A 17,784-nucleotide genomic window follows, 5' to 3' on the forward strand; every position below is an offset into this window, starting at 1 on the left:
CTGTAACAACCTGCTATCCGGCCTTCCTGCCTCTCACCTGTCTCCCCTACAATCTATCCTAAATGCTGCTGCCAGAATCACTCTACTCTTTTCGAGATCTGTCTCAGCATCTCCCCTCATGAAATCCCTCTCCTGGCTTCCGATCAAATCCCGCATCTCACACTCCATTCTTCTCCTCACTTTTAATCCTTTACACTCTTCTGTCCCTCCTTACATCTCAGCCCTAATTTCTCATTATGCACCATCCAGACTCTTGCGTTCTTCTCAAGGATGTCTTCTTTCTACCCCCTTTGTATCTAAAGCCCTCTCCCGCCTTAAACCTTTTTCACTGACTGCCCCACACCTCTGGAATGCCCTTCCCCTCAGCACCCTCTCTATCCACTTTTAAGACCCACCTTAAGACACACTTGCTTAAAGAAGCATATGAATACTGTGGATATACACATGATACATAAAGCTTGGCCCCCAGCAGACGCACTTATCAGAACTCCCTCCTACTGTCTCTGTACGTTCTCCCTACCTACCAATTAGACTGTAAGCTCCTCGGGGCAGGGACTCCTCTTCCTTAATGTCTAAAGCACCCATGATCTGTTATTTATATTATCTGTTATTTATTTGATTACCATGTGTATTACTGCTGTGAAGCTCTATGTACATTAATGGCGCTATATAAATAAATACATACAGTACATTCCTATTGGACACTGCTGCTCTAGGACAACCATATCTCAATGTATCAAGATGGCCTATAACCTTTAGGGCAAACAATTCAGGAAATAAAGGTACATTCAACCAGAGCAGTCTCCACTTCATGGGCCTTCAAAGCACATGTGTGTCTGACGCAGATTTATAGAGCTGCCGTCTGGTCCTCTTTTTCACACCTTCGTGAAATACAATAAATTGGACGTTTTAAGTCTCGGCTAAAGCAAGCTTTGACAGGTTCTACAAGTGGTTACAGGTTAATATGCGGATTGTATATTTCTTTGTCTTTATTGCCTTCCCCCAATTTGTACCCACTGCTATGTGGAGGAACAGGGAAAGTAAAAATGTATTCAGCTTGCAATTTTCTTTTCCTGTACTGCACTAATGGCAGTGGGTACACCATACCCTCCCTGTAATAAACGTGTCTCAGTTATGTTTTATAGCCATGGGAGAAACCAAGACTGTTATGTAGATAGAGGGGAGACCCTTATTTACCAGTACCTCCAGAAGAGGTTCCAGTCCTACTGCACTGAGAGAGGAGTTAACCCAATCGGTACCCACTGCTATTGGTGGAGATTAAGAAAAGAAACTGACTGTAAACTGAATAAATGTTCTCTTCGCAAATGCATTTTGGATACTTTTGCACATTTCTAATGTGCTTAGAATAGCATAGGGAATGCTCACTCTTAACGTGCTTAAGTTTATAAAGACTCATCCACTGATGCAAACAAACTCATCACTTGGTGATTATCCATGTGCGAATTACAGGGTCACAATAAGTCAAACTCAGATCATTGGGGCCCTTGGCCTTTAAATCTGTGAAGAACAGACCATGAGGTTTCAAATATAATGTATTTGCTAAAAACGCATGTTGGTCAACTAAATGGAATCATACAGTACAACATATTCATATATTCTAAAAGTAACTAAAAGGATATTAGCTTTTTAAATCCTGTATGATTCATGTAAATTTAGAGCTTTCATTTTTTTTATACTTCTTAGTAGAATTCTTCACATACAGTCTACTGTATTAATTCCATAGTGATGAATAATTGTTTAGGTATAATGCACAAGCTGAGAGAGCATCCAAAATGTCACATTGTACAGCACCTTTTATAAAACAGAATTGCAAAACTTTGAAGCCCGTTATTCTACATTTTTTTTTTTTTTAAGATTTATAAGATGCAAATGTAATCGGTTCAATTGGCAATTTTTGTTTGGCAAGAACTTCACAACAACAAAAACCAAAACAACTACTGTTGTGTATACTGTAGATAGCTTGTTTTCTTGCCAACAATAAAAGCAAGGTTCCTCGCATGAGCTGATTTATTTGAGTATTCTGCATTTTTGTCTGTTACTACGGTGAGCTTAATGACCCACCCAGCTGCATTGCGGCACACACATTCGTTATGCCCCTAACCCTTCATTTTATTTGAGTCGAGATCTTGATCACCTTCCAAAGAGTTTTGTACTTGAGGGAAATGAGATTCCTCAAATAGGAGTAGTGGCTGTTAACAATGAATATAAAGCCTGTGATGGTGAAAGTGCTGCAAGAAGAACTATTTCAAAGTTAGAAAGATCAATATTTAGTCTCTAAAGGTCTGTTGCAAAATCCAGGGCAATAGACACTCAGGAATCGAGTTGTTAGCAAGTATGATAATCCTGAGGTTTTATATGAAGCTGCTTTCTTCAACCAGCTACAGCATGTTGGTTTCCTCAACTGGTAACCTTGACATTTATTCTGCCTTGGAGCCTGCTAATAACATCTTGTGTATGGTCTCAATGACAATTTTTACACATGCGCAGTGAGGCTGTCACTAGTAACTTTGCTAGTGCCCTCGAGATGTTTGTTACTCTACTGAAAGTTGATTCTGTAACGGGACACATACAGTACAAGGGTTTGAAAATATATTTATGTACACAGCTGGAAAGGTTTTCAGAAGACTCAAACTCATATAGGCTTCTGCAGCTTTAACTCGTATAATGTTAGTACAGTATCTTGCTTCCTTAGCACGTCCCGTTTATAAAAAAAAAAAAAAAAAAAAAAAAGCCATCAAAACTTTTCTGGTGTAAATTATGGTGTATATCAGGGCTGCACAACTCCAGTCCTCGAGGGCCGCAAACAGTTCAGGTTTTCAGGATATCTTTACTTAAGCACAGCTGGCTCAATTAGTGGCTCAGTCATACTGAGCCACTAATTGAGCCAGCTGTGCTTAAGTAGGGAAATCCTGAAAACCTGAACTGTTTGCGGCCCTCGAGGACTGGAGTTGTGCAGCCCTGGTGTATATAACCACTAGCTTCTGGGATTACCATGGTAACCTGTACACATAAAACAGCAATCCAACACATTTTTTGGGGGGGTGGAAAAGGGGGATGGGGGATTTTGAAATGGCAGCTTAAATGCCACACATCATCCCTTGTGTCTTCCTATTGGCCTGTGTGACCGGAAGCTTTTGAAATGCATAGCTTCAAACAATTTTCACATCCTGGACACTTCATTCAAAAATAAAATAAAAACAGAGTTGTTAAAAAAAAAAAAAAAAAAAATATATATATATATATATATATATATATATATATATATATATATATATATATATATATGAGCATACAGTTGTATTTGCATATATATATATATATATATATATATGTATGTATGTATTGCTGTTCAGCTCAGACTGTTTCTTTTAGGCTTCAAAAGTCTGTCAAGTAAGACCACATTACAAATTGCCATAACCTGTAACTACATGCACTATCCTGCAAAAAACCTGGCTTGCAGCTATTTTCTGATGAAAACGCTATAGAATAGGATTAAACATGGTTTACTTGGTGGTCTTTCTTATTGTCATATAAACCAAGCTATTGTTTTATCATCCCGATATCCAAATCCTACAAACTAGAAGGGGGCTCGGCTTAATTATCTGGATATCCACAGAATATTACAATTCTACTTGCAAAGATCACAGGAACTCCAGAAAACAGAGAAGAAACGTTCCACTGACAATCACTTAAAAGCACATTCATACAACGTGATATCCAGAATATCCTCAATGAAATTCTGGAGAAGCTACTAGTATCATTATAAATAATGTAGAATACATTATAGTATTAATATAATGGTACAGTAGTAATATTATAGTATTTATATTGAATAGGCATACAAGCCTCATGTAAAGCTAATACACAGTGTAGTGTGTTAATTATCGAAGGGTATGTTTACATCATTCAAATTTCAACCTTCTTTATTCAGAGTTTCTTACTTATTTGACATCTTGTTTCTAAAGAAGACTAATGAAAGAGTCAGAAATTGGAGAACACATTACATATAATCTCCTATTGCCCTAACACTTATGTGGCAACCAATCGGATTATTCTGTTTCTCAACACCATAATCTAATCAGAAAAGAAAAATGTTCCATGCTGCATTGTACTACTAGTCGTCCTAGAGATGGGTGAATTTCTTTTTGCGAATTTGGATCCGCAGCGGATCAGCTAGTTCCTTTGGTCAGCGGATCAATGTCAAAAAGGGCGATAAGCGGTTTGCGGATTTTGTATTATTATTACCAATACACTCCGCTGATTCCGCAATCCGTTGGACAGTTTTGTAGAATCCAATCTTCGGATTCAGCAATCCGTTGGCAGATTCCGAAGAATCCACCAATGGATTGCTAAATCCGTGTATTGGATTCACAAATTCGTCCACGTGTTGTATCCAATGTTGGATTTTGATGAATCTGCGTGGATTAAAACCGGCCCAAATCTGTTTGCGAATTTCGGGAAAAGGACTTGGGTGGATTCATCCATCTCTAAGTACTTCTACATCCTGTTATACCTTGCTGTTGGGCTGTAATGGTGTTTGAAGAAAAGAACCAACTTTGGTACACATTGATACCAGGCCAAAATACAATCCTTGTTCGTCAATCTTACTGCAGCCTTATAATTTTTTTGTATGAATAGAATCATGATTGCAGCTGCTCATTTAATTGCAACCTAAGCAAATAGTTGAAAGAAACCTATAAATAGTGCTTATTTTGATACTAATGAGGTACACGTAACTAATCAAGACTATTTGTTGCAAAAACATATTCAGATTATGTAACATAGAGTAGGATTACAGAAGTGCATTCATTCCAGACCAGGAATTTGTATCAAACAAATGTAATATAACAAAATCATGCATTGGTTATATATAATAGGAAGATAATTTCCCCTTCATGTAGTAAACAGATCTGTATTATAAACTCCGTAGGTAGGGATACAGTGTAATAGGTCTATCTTCCCATCTGAAAACCTTCCAGAACAGACCACTGGTTACTTAGGAGGTTACCATGGTAACACTCTTTACCAGAACAAGGGAAACAAATCATTTTCAACTGGGCTTTACAAGAAATCTTCTATATAAAGCATTATCCATAAAATGCAGCATGTGGCAATTTTATGATCCATTAAGCGATGTGGTTGTCACTTTTTATTTCAGGCATTATGCACAAATGAATTATCCTGAACACAGAATAATATACCAAAGATGCCCCTTAGCTTGGTGCAGTCTTATTCAATAATTTCATTCATTATTTACATATTTACCTCCTGTGATAATCAGCCATTTGAAGTAAAACCTATTTAATCCTGTGTTGGTAGTTAATTACTGTACCTAATTTAACTGAAATATTTGATTCCTGATTCAAACATGTGATAGAAGGATAATATTTAAATGAATGCCAATACAAAAAGACAGAAAATGTGTATTTGCATGACGATTAGGAACAGAGATTTAGCCACGCCGCTCTTTTCTCCTCGTTAATTTGAACTGCTCAACATGCACAGAAACACTGATTGGGTGAACCTGTGGAAAATAGAGTTTTCCTGATGCATCTTATAGTTATTATTTAAACTCAATGGGTTTTTTTTCCAAGTAATCACTTTGCATCTCTCTGACTTTAAAATGTCCTAAATACTTCTACACGTAGACAAATGTTTCCCTTTCCAAGTCTCCGATCATTCTCTTGCTGTTGAAGGGATATACTGTAGGCGTCCTTGAGTTATACGATTTAAAGTTGAACATAAGGGCGCCACTTCTTTGAGCAATCTATTTAAAAAGTGTTTCAAATAAGTACATCTAACATAATCATATGGGAAGTCTAAGAACTGCTATGTGAATGAAGCTGTGTAAATCGGTTTGGGAATCTTGTCGCTCTCTAACTTTCCTTTTTCTCCTAACTATAGCAATGTTCAACTTCATTGCCATTTTTTTCCTTACCGTACTGTAAAATGTGAAAATGGCTATTGTGAAATACTGGAGTTGCCTATTCCCATCTTGCTGTAAAAACGCCTAACAAAGTACAATGAGAATTCTAAGCCACTATGCACCCCGAGTCATCCTTCTGAGTTCAACAACCTGTCCCTGTTCTGTCCTCTGTGGTCCATGTAACCGGCATTTTGTTTTCATTGTTTGTTTCTTTTTTCTTTAACTGTGCAGTTCTCTTCACTTGATGTTTCTTTCTGATTTGCCTTTACTCTGTCTGTTTGTGATTTCAGTGGACTTCTCTGTGTCAAAAATCTACTTTTAGAAGCAGAGACTATTTAGGAGCCATGAAGGTACCCCCCACCCCCCTCCATGTCACAGGAAGGTGTAGTGAGAAAACCACAACACATCCTGCATGTTTCTGATAAGTTATCTCATAAGCATCAGTGTTTCCTATCAACATACAGTATTGAAACAATCAGTTCATGACATGGATTGTTACATTTACTAGGTCATTCACAAGAAGACCATTTATGAAGCAGATCCAGGGTGAAAATATCCCAATATGTACTTCAGAATCTTTCTTCTCCTACGTGTTTTATTTTCATGTTTTTATGTCTGTTGTTTTTTTTTTTTTTTATACAGTTATTTCCCTACTCTACTTTCTGGTTTGTTTATTATTGTACATCTCTACTGCACCCACACAAAAACTCACTTAAATATTGTAGAAGTGTGACACCTTAACATTATCACCAAGTTAGAGATGATGATCCTTCCGATGTTTTTTTTTAGCTAGTGTAGCATCTGAAATATGGACATTCTGTTTCTTCGGCCTGTTTTGTGGTTTTCATTTTCTTATTTTATTTGAAAGCCCGTAATCGTCTGTAAAATCTCTTTAGCCATCTCACAGTTTATTCTCCTCCGAAGAATACTGTACTTTCTTAGAGCAAAGCAGACCCCCACCCCCCACCCCCAGGTTATTCATTTGATTGTTTGATTTATGAAGGTAGGTCTTACATTCAAAACGCACATGAACATGCCAATAAGTATGTGCAAATCTGATCAAAATGAACCATTCTGGATCTTCTTCTAAATGTGTCTTTCTTTTTTAACCTACTAATTTTGCATTGGATATGGGATGTTGAATACAATTCCAAGTTTAATGCTATTTTTATTTCTATTGTAACTACATCTAGTTTGTGGGGAATGTACTGGATAGGAGCACCCCATTTTCATCATTTGTAACCCCATGTGATTCAGCTCATAAGTGAGTTTTATTTCTCATTGTGCATTTATGTGCTGTATGCTTTTGGGAGATGTATATCCATGTTAAAGAATGTCTGCATTCAAACTAATCTGTATACTTGCCAACTTCTTTCTAAAGCGTTGGGTTGATGCTATTGCAATGAGCACCCTCATTAACTTTGTGGTAAAGTGAATGAATATCAGGTAATCAAGCTCATGTTCTCTCATGAGATGGTTATTTTCCCTTATCAATTTTCTATTTTAGAAACAAAGATGTTTAGGGTTCTGATAGGTCTTGGTCCCAGAAGGGGTAATAAGTTGACATGGAGCTCTGATATTGATTTGTTACCTGGATCATTTCAATACCTAACCTACAGTAATATGATCTAGTGACTTTTCTGCAGCTACTGTAGTTCCTGTTAACAAATGTTAGTTGATTATTTTGTTTCCCAACATCTAAAGAACATTAATACGGTTCCTGCTTCTATGAGAATTAATTACTTTGCGTGTTCCCATTGGTGTGGGTGTACATGTTCTAGAACACGGTCTGTCCCTTTGCTTTATTACTTATGGAAGAAACTAGATTAGGTAGATTGTGATATACATGTAGTATTGTTCCCTTTTCTGTAATCTAATAAAATAGATCTGTGCTAACATTGATGAAGAATCTGAATCTTTGACCACTGGACATACTCACTGTATGCAAAATAACACAGTAACCCCCAATCAATCAATGTTTCGAATAAGGCTTCAATTGTGTATTAGCCGCACCCCTGTGCAGTGTCTAGATCTGTGGTTTTCAACCTTTTTGTGGTTCAGGAACGCTAAAATTATATAGTGAAATTCTCGGGAACCCCAATCCTCTCCCCCATCTCTCTCTCCCACCCCACCCCTTTTTCTCTCTCCCACCCCCCTTTTTTCTCTCTCCCACCCCCGTCTCTCTATCCGAACCCCCGTCTCTATCCGAACCCCCGTCTCTCTCTCCCGACCACCGTCTCTCTCTCTCCCAACCACCGTCTTTCTCCCGATCCCCGTCTCTCTCTCCCGACCCCCGTCTCTCTCTCCCGACCCCCTTCTCTCTCTCCCGATCCCCGTCTCTCTCTCCCGACCCCTGTCTCTCTCTCCCGACCCCTGTCTCTCTCTCCCGAGCCCCGTCTCTCTCTCCCGAGCCCCGTCTCTCTCTCCCGAGCCCGTCTCTCTCTCCCGAGCCCCGTCTCTCTCTCCCGAGCCCCGTCTCTCTCTCCCGAGCCCCGTCTCTCTCTCCCGAGCCCCGTCTCTCTCTCCCGTGCCCCGTCTCTCTCTCCCGTGCCCCGTCTCTCTCCCGAGCCCCGTCTCTCTCTCTCCCGAGCCCCGTCTCTCTCTCCCGAGCCCCGTCTCTCTCTCCCGAGCCCCGTCTCTCTCTCCCGAGCCCCGTCTCTCTCTCCCGAGCCCCGTCTCTCTCTCCCGAGCCCCGTCTCTCTCTCCCGACCCCCGTCTCTCTCTCCCGACCCCCGTCTCTCTCTCCCGACCCCCGTCTCTCTCTCTCTCTCCCACCCCCTGTTTCTCTCTCTCTCTCCCACCCCCTGTTTCTCTCTCTCTCCCACCTCCTGTTTCTATCTCTCTCCCACCTCCTGTTTCTATCTCTCTCCCACCCCGTCTCTCTCTCACCCACCGCCATCTCTCTCTCTCCCACCCCCGTCTCTCTCTCTCTCTCCCACCCCCCATCTCTCTCTCTCTCTCTCTCTCCCACCCCAGTCTCTCTCTCTCACCCACCGCCATCTCTCTCTCTCCCACCCCCGTCTCTCTCTCTCTCCCACCCATGTCTCTCTCTCTCTCCACCCCCGTCTCTCTCTCTCTCACCCACCGCCATCTCTCTCTCTCCCACCCCCGTCTCTCTTTCTCTCCCACCCCCTGTCTCTCTCTCTCTCTCTCTCTCTCCCACCCCCCGTCTCTCTCTCTCCCTCCCCCTTCTTTCTTTCTCACCCCCTTCTTTCTCACTCCCCTTCTTTCTCTCTCCTGCCCCCCCCTGTCTTTCTCTCTCCCACCCTGCCGTCTTTCTCTCTCCCACCCGCGCCGTCTTTCTCTCTCCCACCCCCACCTCTTTCTCTCTCCCACCCCTGCCCGTCTTTCTCTCCACCACCCCCATCTTATACTCTCTCTCCTCCACCCCTGTCTCTAACTCTCTCTTTCCCCTGCCCCACCCATTCGGTCTCACTCTTGGATCGAGTTCAGGCGGGTAGGCATTTGCAGTAAAGGTCGGACCGTAGCTGGGAAGCCGCTGAGCCAGTTGGGACAGTTGTCACAGCTCTCCCACCCTTTAGGGATGCCCGAACCCTGGTTGAAAATTCACTGGTCTAGATGAACACTGGTAAAGTGTAATATTTCTATAATGTTATGCAAGGTTCAGGTGGAATTGATGGCATTGGTAAGATTGGACAACCTAAGAACAGAGTAGTAATAGGAAAATGTTACGTGTGTGTGTGTGTGTGTGTGTTTGTGTTTGTGTGTGTACACACACATACACACACATACACAGCGTGTGTACTTACAGATGTAGTAAGACTTGCTGCTGATGAACAAGCAAAAGTCATTGTCGGCGCTGGAGACAGGGTCTGCCGCGATCGTACTGCAGTAGTCCATGATTCTGAATGCAGTGTTAGGCCATTATTATACCAAACAATGCCTGCGGCATTGCCCGGAGCAACGCGGAGCCAAAACAAAAGAGTATACATCCCCACAAATGTTTATACCTATGGTGACGGTCGTGCCACATTCTACTGCAATGCGGGAGACAGTTGAAGAGATTTGCAAATTTGTTTTCAGGTTGCTACGGCCGCATCACATGACTTAGCCGTCCAATCCAAGTACAGATGTCAGCCTTATCTCCCCTGCAGTTGCGCGCACAGAAGAATGTGCTTGTGCACATGTCGCTCTGCAACATTGCAAATGTGATGTCACAGATGCGTGCGCACATTGCAGTTCTTTAGTATAATCGCAGCCTAAATCCTTTGTGCCGTGACTACATGCGGCACAGAAGACAAGTCTTGCTATATCTGTGTATGTATATGTGTACACATACCGTACATGCACGCACGTACGTTCATGCACACAAACACGTTTGTACACACACGCACGTTTGTTCATGCGCACACGTATATATAAAGTGTGTGTATGTATTTGGAACAGATGTTAGGAACAGAGCATGTGTTTGTTTAGTTGGTGACTAATAGGTTGGCAAATATACATTGAATGTCACAAGAATGCTATTAATACATTCGTCTTTGTAATTTAAGTCCACATACTGTACGAGAATGTAATTACTTTTCATGTCTTGCACTCATAAATCCACCTACAGTACAACTTGTGGTCTAATGATCTATTGCTGCTATAAAAGGCCTAACATGTATGCAAAATATGACAAAAAGTATTGTTCCATATTTGTGCTTCTGAATTCTAAATGAGTAAGGTCTGGGTGACACAAGTTGAACTGTGCTTACTTTATAAATTGCTTTTGTTGTGCTCTTGACATGTTCTTGTTAATTATGCATTCCTTTGCCAAAATATATGAACGTCATTGGATTAATGGTATGGTAGGAAAATAAACCAATATTAAGTTATGTTTATCTTCAATATCATTAATGATACATTTTTGTTTTATTACTGGAATTTATTTTAACGCTTTCTTTCTGGTCTTTAATCATGGACCAGACCACATACTGTATACAGTAGTTGTAACAATGTTCTCTGTTGTGCCCTTTGCATGAGCTAAGTTTAGAAATGTATTATTTAGCCTAATGTTCTTAACTGCTGAAAAAACAGCATAGGTGTAACCAGCATAGAAAGTTTTGTGGCAGATCGCCACTTGTGTTCTTTTGCCATTCAAGATCTATGCAAACAAATAATGGTTATAAATCCATAGATACAGTACTAAATAATGCTACCAAGTAAATACCAATTTAAGTGCTAACTCCATCACTATAAATAGAAGAAAAATGCACTGTATATTCTTATATCAACATTTGGGGTTAGCTCAAAAATAAAATGCAAACCTTTACCAGGTTATTAAAAGATGTATGCCTATCTTAAAATCTTCTCAAAAAAGTTCTGGCTTTCTTAAAATCAAAAACAAAAGATAAAAACCGGGCGCTTCTCAAAAAATAAGTGAATATTAAATAATTAAGTAATTATACGATATACGTGACAGTGTGATTCAATTAATAATCAGTGCACAAATTGTGTTTAGTGACCTTCACCAATGTGTAAAAAATTATATAAATAAAAAAGTGCAATACAATAAATAGAAAAGCAGCTCTACACCCTTAGGACGGACTGTTCATGTCCAGATGGTTCTTGTGCAGATTTTCAAATTGGAGCGGAGCGCTGGGTGACTCAGGATTATGAAAAAAAAAAATGAATACAATAGTGCAGATGGTATTGGAATAATAATATAATTAAAATGTTCTCTGTAGTAGTGGTACTCACAGATTGCACTATCAAATATAAGCGTATCAGAGACCCTTCTCTCTCTGATGGGAGCCCTTGGATGGAAATCCCTCAGAGTGGTATGTTGATAACGGAAGCTTGTAATAGAGTGGTTCAATAATTCTCCCAGGGGTATGTAAAGTGAAAGAGAGAACACACGATAGAGTAGTACAGTCTAAAATTGTATTGGCAGCAATCAACAATTATATGTGTAATAGACTCACATTTTGTGATACAATATGGTTCGTGGGAGAGGACAGCTGTGGATGGAGAACGCCGGTTGTTCCTGGAGCGGAGGAGCCCTTCCGCATACGTCACTGGTGCCTTCGTCACGTCCTGTGTTGTCGTAGGTCAGGGCGGAAGAGGCTGCCTGGTGTATCCGTCTCCTACTAGCTTGCCAGCAGTTGTCTCACGGTTTCCTCAGCACAATCACCTCCCACAGCGGATCGATTCTACGCGTTTCGCTGTGGCTTCTTCAGGAATCGAATAGGTTAACCCCATGGGTCCTCCCTTATATATATAGTCCATCATAAATTGACATAGAGCTAATCAGGGGGTCCTATCAGCTGATTGCAATATAGCATATCATTGGTAATGGAGATGTGTGTCAGTTAAACAGTGCATACAATATAAGAATTTCATATTATCTGATACAATTAATACAATTTCTATTACAACAAGTAAAACAGTTAATTTTAATTCATAATATTTAAAACAAAAGATGATGTAAAAAGGAGTATATAAAAGGATATATGAAAAATATATTAAGAACGACGCAATGAGTGATGGAGTTCTAAATAGGATGAGGAAGATAAACAAAATTAGAAGCAAATACTTTCTAAAATACAAATATCATATTTTCTTAAAGAAATTGTGTTAAGAATTTTGATATTAAAATTACCATACTAAAAACACCATATTGTAGTAAAAAAACACATATTATATAAGAACAATATTATAAAAGACAATATTTTAAGAACAATAATATAATTAAGAACGTGTGTTCAAACCATTATATTAAGAAGGCACCAATGTCTATGTCAACATTCAAACCCTTTGGACTGAGGGTCTGTAGCTTATGAATCCAAAAGGTTTCCCTTTTTGCTAATGTGTTTAATCTATTGCCCCCCCTCCATTGTATTGGGACATGTTCAATACCTTTAAAAGTTACCAAATTGGGATTTGATTGATGACACATATGAAAATGTTTGGAGACATTGTGTGTTAAAATACCCTTCTTAATATTTAAAAGGTGCTCTAAAATCCGTACTTTTAGAGGCCTTGAGGTACGTCCTATATATTGGAGACCGCAAGGACACTCTAAAAGGTAGATGACAAAATCCGTTTTACAATTGATGTACCCCTCAATTTTAAAAATTTCACTAGTGGTGTGAGATTTAAAATTGAATTTATCCTTATGTTTATGCGTGCATGCTTTGCATGCATAACAACCATAGAAACCTTTTGGTTTATCTAGCCATGTACTAGTCTCTTCATTTTTCTTCTTTAAAAAGGTGGTCGGTGCTAATTTGCTCTTGAGATTTGGAGCTTTTTTAAAGATGACAACAGGTTTATCAGGTATATGATCTTTTAAAATCACGTCATTTTGAAGAATATGCCAGTGTTTACCTATTATGTTTTTGATCTGTGATGCTTCTCTATTGTACTGAGTAAGAAAAGCCATATTAAAATTGACGTTTTTGCTTGTATTCTTATCTTTCGTACTTAATATTTCTTTGCGTTCTACAACGTCTGCTCTAGTGACAGCTTTATCAATAGTGTTAGAGTTATATTTCCTTTCCTTGAATTTATTCAACAGGACCTTAGATTGCTCATGGTATATCTGTTCATCAGTACAGTTTCTTTTGATTCGTCTTAACTGACCATACGGGATATTACGAATCCATTCTGGATTATGGCAGCTGTTTTCTAATATGAAGTTATTGCTATCCACTTTTTTAAAAAATGTTTTCGTTTTTATTAAATTATTTTCAACATAAATGGTTAAGTCCAAGAATTCTACCTCTTTCTTACTCCAATTGGTAGTAAATTTTAGATTCAAATTGTTCTCTCCCATATGTGTGAAAAAAGCTTCAAGTTCTTCTACACTGCCTCTCCATACGAACAGAATATCGTCTATGAAACGATTCCATGAGACGAGGTTCGCACCAAATTCCTGGTTGGACCATATATAATCGTCCTCCCAGATTCCCATAAATAGATTCGCGTAACTTGGTGCGAACCTCGTCCCCATTGCGGTGCCTTGTTTTTGCAGATAATATGTGTAATTAAACCAAAAATAGTTTTTTTCCAAAATAAATGCAATAGATTCAAGAAGGAAATTAATCTGTTCATCTTTCATTTCGATGTCAGCTCTCAATACTCTGTCAATGGCCCTAAGCCCGTCATTGTGTACAATAGAAGTATATAGAGATGTAACATCTGCTGTTACTAAAATATATTCCTCTCTCCATGGAATGTTTTCTAAAATAAGATTGATAATGATCTGAAGACTTTACTAATAAAAGGAAAAGAGCGGGGAATTTTGAATGAGGGAGAATTTAAATACCTCTGGAAAGAAAATGTAAAGCTCCCGCTCTTTTACCTTCTCCCAAAAATACATAAAGATCCAGTAAACCCACCAGGTAGACCTATTATATCAGGTATTGAGTCTTTAACAAGTAATTTATCACATTATATCGATTGCCATTTACAAAAACATGTCAGTTTACTTAAATCTTACATCAAAGACACCACAGATGTGATTAATATTTTAGAAAACATTCCATGGAGAGAGGAATATATTTTAGTAACAGCAGATGTTACATCTCTATATACTTCTATTGTACACAATGACGGGCTTAGGGCCATTGACAGAGTATTAAGAGCTGACATCGAAATGAAAGATGAACAGATTAATTTCCTTCTTGAATCTATTGCATTTATTTTGGAAAAAAACTATTTTTGGTTTAATTACACATATTATCTGCAAAAACAAGGCACCGCAATGGGGACGAGGTTCGCACCAAGTTACGCGAATCTATTTATGGGAATCTGGGAGGACGATTATATATGGTCCAACCAGGAATTTGGTGCGAACCTCGTCTCATGGAATCGTTTCATAGACGATATTCTGTTCGTATGGAGAGGCAGTGTAGAAGAACTTGAAGCTTTTTTCACACATATGGGAGAGAACAATTTGAATCTAAAATTTACTACCAATTGGAGTAAGAAAGAGGTAGAATTCTTGGACTTAACCATTTATGTTGAAAATAATTTAATAAAAACGAAAACATTTTTTAAAAAAGTGGATAGCAATAACTTCATATTAGAAAACAGCTGCCATAATCCAGAATGGATTCGTAATATCCCGTATGGTCAGTTAAGACGAATCAAAAGAAACTGTACTGATGAACAGATATACCATGAGCAATCTAAGGTCCTGTTGAATAAATTCAAGGAAAGGAAATATAACTCTAACACTATTGATAAAGCTGTCACTAGAGCAGACGTTGTAGAACGCAAAGAAATATTAAGTACGAAAGATAAGAATACAAGCAAAAACGTCAATTTTAATATGGCTTTTCTTACTCAGTACAATAGAGAAGCATCACAGATCAAAAACATAATAGGTAAACACTGGCATATTCTTCAAAATGACGTGATTTTAAAAGATCATATACCTGATAAACCTGTTGTCATCTTTAAAAAAGCTCCAAATCTCAAGAGCAAATTAGCACCGACCACCTTTTTAAAGAAGAAAAATGAAGAGACTAGTACATGGCTAGATAAACCAAAAGGTTTCTATGGTTGTTATGCATGCAAAGCATGCACGCATAAACATAAGGATAAATTCAATTTTAAATCTCACACCACTAGTGAAATTTTTAAAATTGAGGGGTACATCAATTGTAAAACGGATTTTGTCATCTACCTTTTAGAGTGTCCTTGCGGTCTCCAATATATAGGACGTACCTCAAGGCCTCTAAAAGTACGGATTTTAGAGCACCTTTTAAATATTAAGAAGGGTATTTTAACACACAATGTCTCCAAACATTTTCATATGTGTCATCAATCAAATCCCAATTTGGTAACTTTTAAAGGTATTGAACATGTCCCAATACACTGGAGGGGGGGCAATAGATTAAACACATTAGCAAAAAGGGAAACCTTTTGGATTCATAAGCTACAGACCCTCAGTCCAAAGGGTTTGAATGTTGACATAGACATTGGTGCCTTCTTAATATAATGGTTTGAACACACGTTCTTAATTATATTATTGTTCTTAAAATATTGTCTTTTATAATATTGTTCTTATATAATATGTGTTTTTTTACTACAATATGGTGTTTTTAGTATGGTAATTTTAATATCAAAATTCTTAACACAATTTCTTTAAGAAAATATGATATTTGTATTTTAGAAAGTATTTGCTTCTAATTTTGTTTATCTTCCTCATCCTATTTAGAACTCCATCACTCATTGCGTCGTTCTTAATATATTTTTCATATATCCTTTTATATACTCCTTTTTACATCATCTTTTGTTTTAAATATTATGAATTAAAATTAACTGTTTTACTTGTTGTAATAGAAATTGTATTAATTGTATCAGATAATATGAAATTCTTATATTGTATGCACTGTTTAACTGACACACATCTCCATTACCAATGATATGCTATATTGCAATCAGCTGATAGGACCCCCTGATTAGCTCTATGTCAATTTATGATGGACTATATATATAAGGGAGGACCCATGGGGTTAACCTATTCGATTCCTGAAGAAGCCACAGCGAAACGCGTAGAATCGTAGGAGACGGATACACCAGGCAGCCTCTTCCGCCCTGACCTACGACAACACAGGACGTGACGAAGGCACCGGTGACGTATGCGGAAGGGCTCCTCCGCTCCAGGAACAACCGGCGTTCTCCATCCACAGCTGTCCTCTCCCACGAACCATATTGTATCACAAAATGTGAGTGTATTACACATATAATTGTTGATTGCTGCCAATACAATTTTAGACTGTACTACTCTATCGTGTGTTCTCTCTTTCACTTTACATACCCCTGGGAGAATTATTGAACCACTCTATTACAAGCTTCCGTTATCAACATACCACTCTGAGGGATTTCCATCTAAGGGCTCCCATCAGAGAGAGAAGGGTCTCTGATACGCTTATATTTGATAGTGCAATCTGTGAGTACCACTACTACAGAGAACATTTTAATTATATTATTATTCCAATACCATCTGCACTATTGTATTCATTTTTTTTTTCATAATCCTGAGTCACCCAGCGCTCCGCTCCAATTTGAAAATCTTTCTTAAAATCAAGCTGATCAAAATCTTACTGAATGACCGTTCTATATTTTCTCATAGTATCAATTTAAGTTCTTAACTATTGAAGAGGTGTTCAGTGCACTGTTCTGAAGTATGTCACAAACACCTTCTGGCTTTCTCTTGTCAGACTAAACAATATTTTGAATGCATTCTACATTAATTAGAAGGGGGCTTCATTATTTTAAAAACGTATATTATCTGCCAAACCTCAAATTATATCTGAAAAAATTGCTTTACTTGATTTGTTAGCTTCTCTTTAAATTTTAATTCTTCAACAGAACCGCTAACTCTGGTAATAAAATAGTCTTCACCTCAATATTTTACCAATATTCTAACCAATTCGTTTGGGAAAGCTAAATATATTAATATATTTGCCTTTGTGGCCGTGCAGTTTAGTTTTTGATTCAAGGCCTTTGAGCGTGACATGAAGAATTTACTGTATTAAAATCGTGTGCTTACTGTACATGATTTTGTAAAATACAGTATGTTAAAAAGGTCATTTGAACAGTTAATTGCATCAGATCTCACCCAATTTCAGCGCATATAGTAAAATTGACACTAGTATACAGTAATGGACTCAAGGTTTTCCATTCAGAAAACAGAATTTGAGTTCCAATAGTTGATTACAGTTTACTAAAAATGCGTATTCTTTGTAACATAAGTAACAGGAAGGAATTCATTTTTTTTTCCTTACGAGACATTGGATAATGTTTCCCTGGGGTTTTTGTTTGCCTTCCTCTGTATCAAATTACTGTCATTACAAATATAGGATACGTATCGGTCGTCT

At 38.3% G+C, this 17,784-nt stretch overlaps 1 protein-coding gene across 10 annotated transcripts in view; it reads left to right on the forward strand.

Moving 5' to 3' along the window:
• PLCH2 (phospholipase C eta 2) overlaps positions 1-17,784 on the forward strand; it is a 498,290-nt gene that overhangs the window by 464,301 nt on the left and 16,205 nt on the right. The gene's annotated exons all lie outside the window — the stretch shown is intronic.

This window comes from Ascaphus truei, chromosome 6 (assembly GCF_040206685.1).
Source record: "Ascaphus truei isolate aAscTru1 chromosome 6, aAscTru1.hap1, whole genome shotgun sequence".
In the NCBI taxonomy this organism is placed as follows: domain Eukaryota; kingdom Metazoa; phylum Chordata; class Amphibia; order Anura; family Ascaphidae; genus Ascaphus; species Ascaphus truei.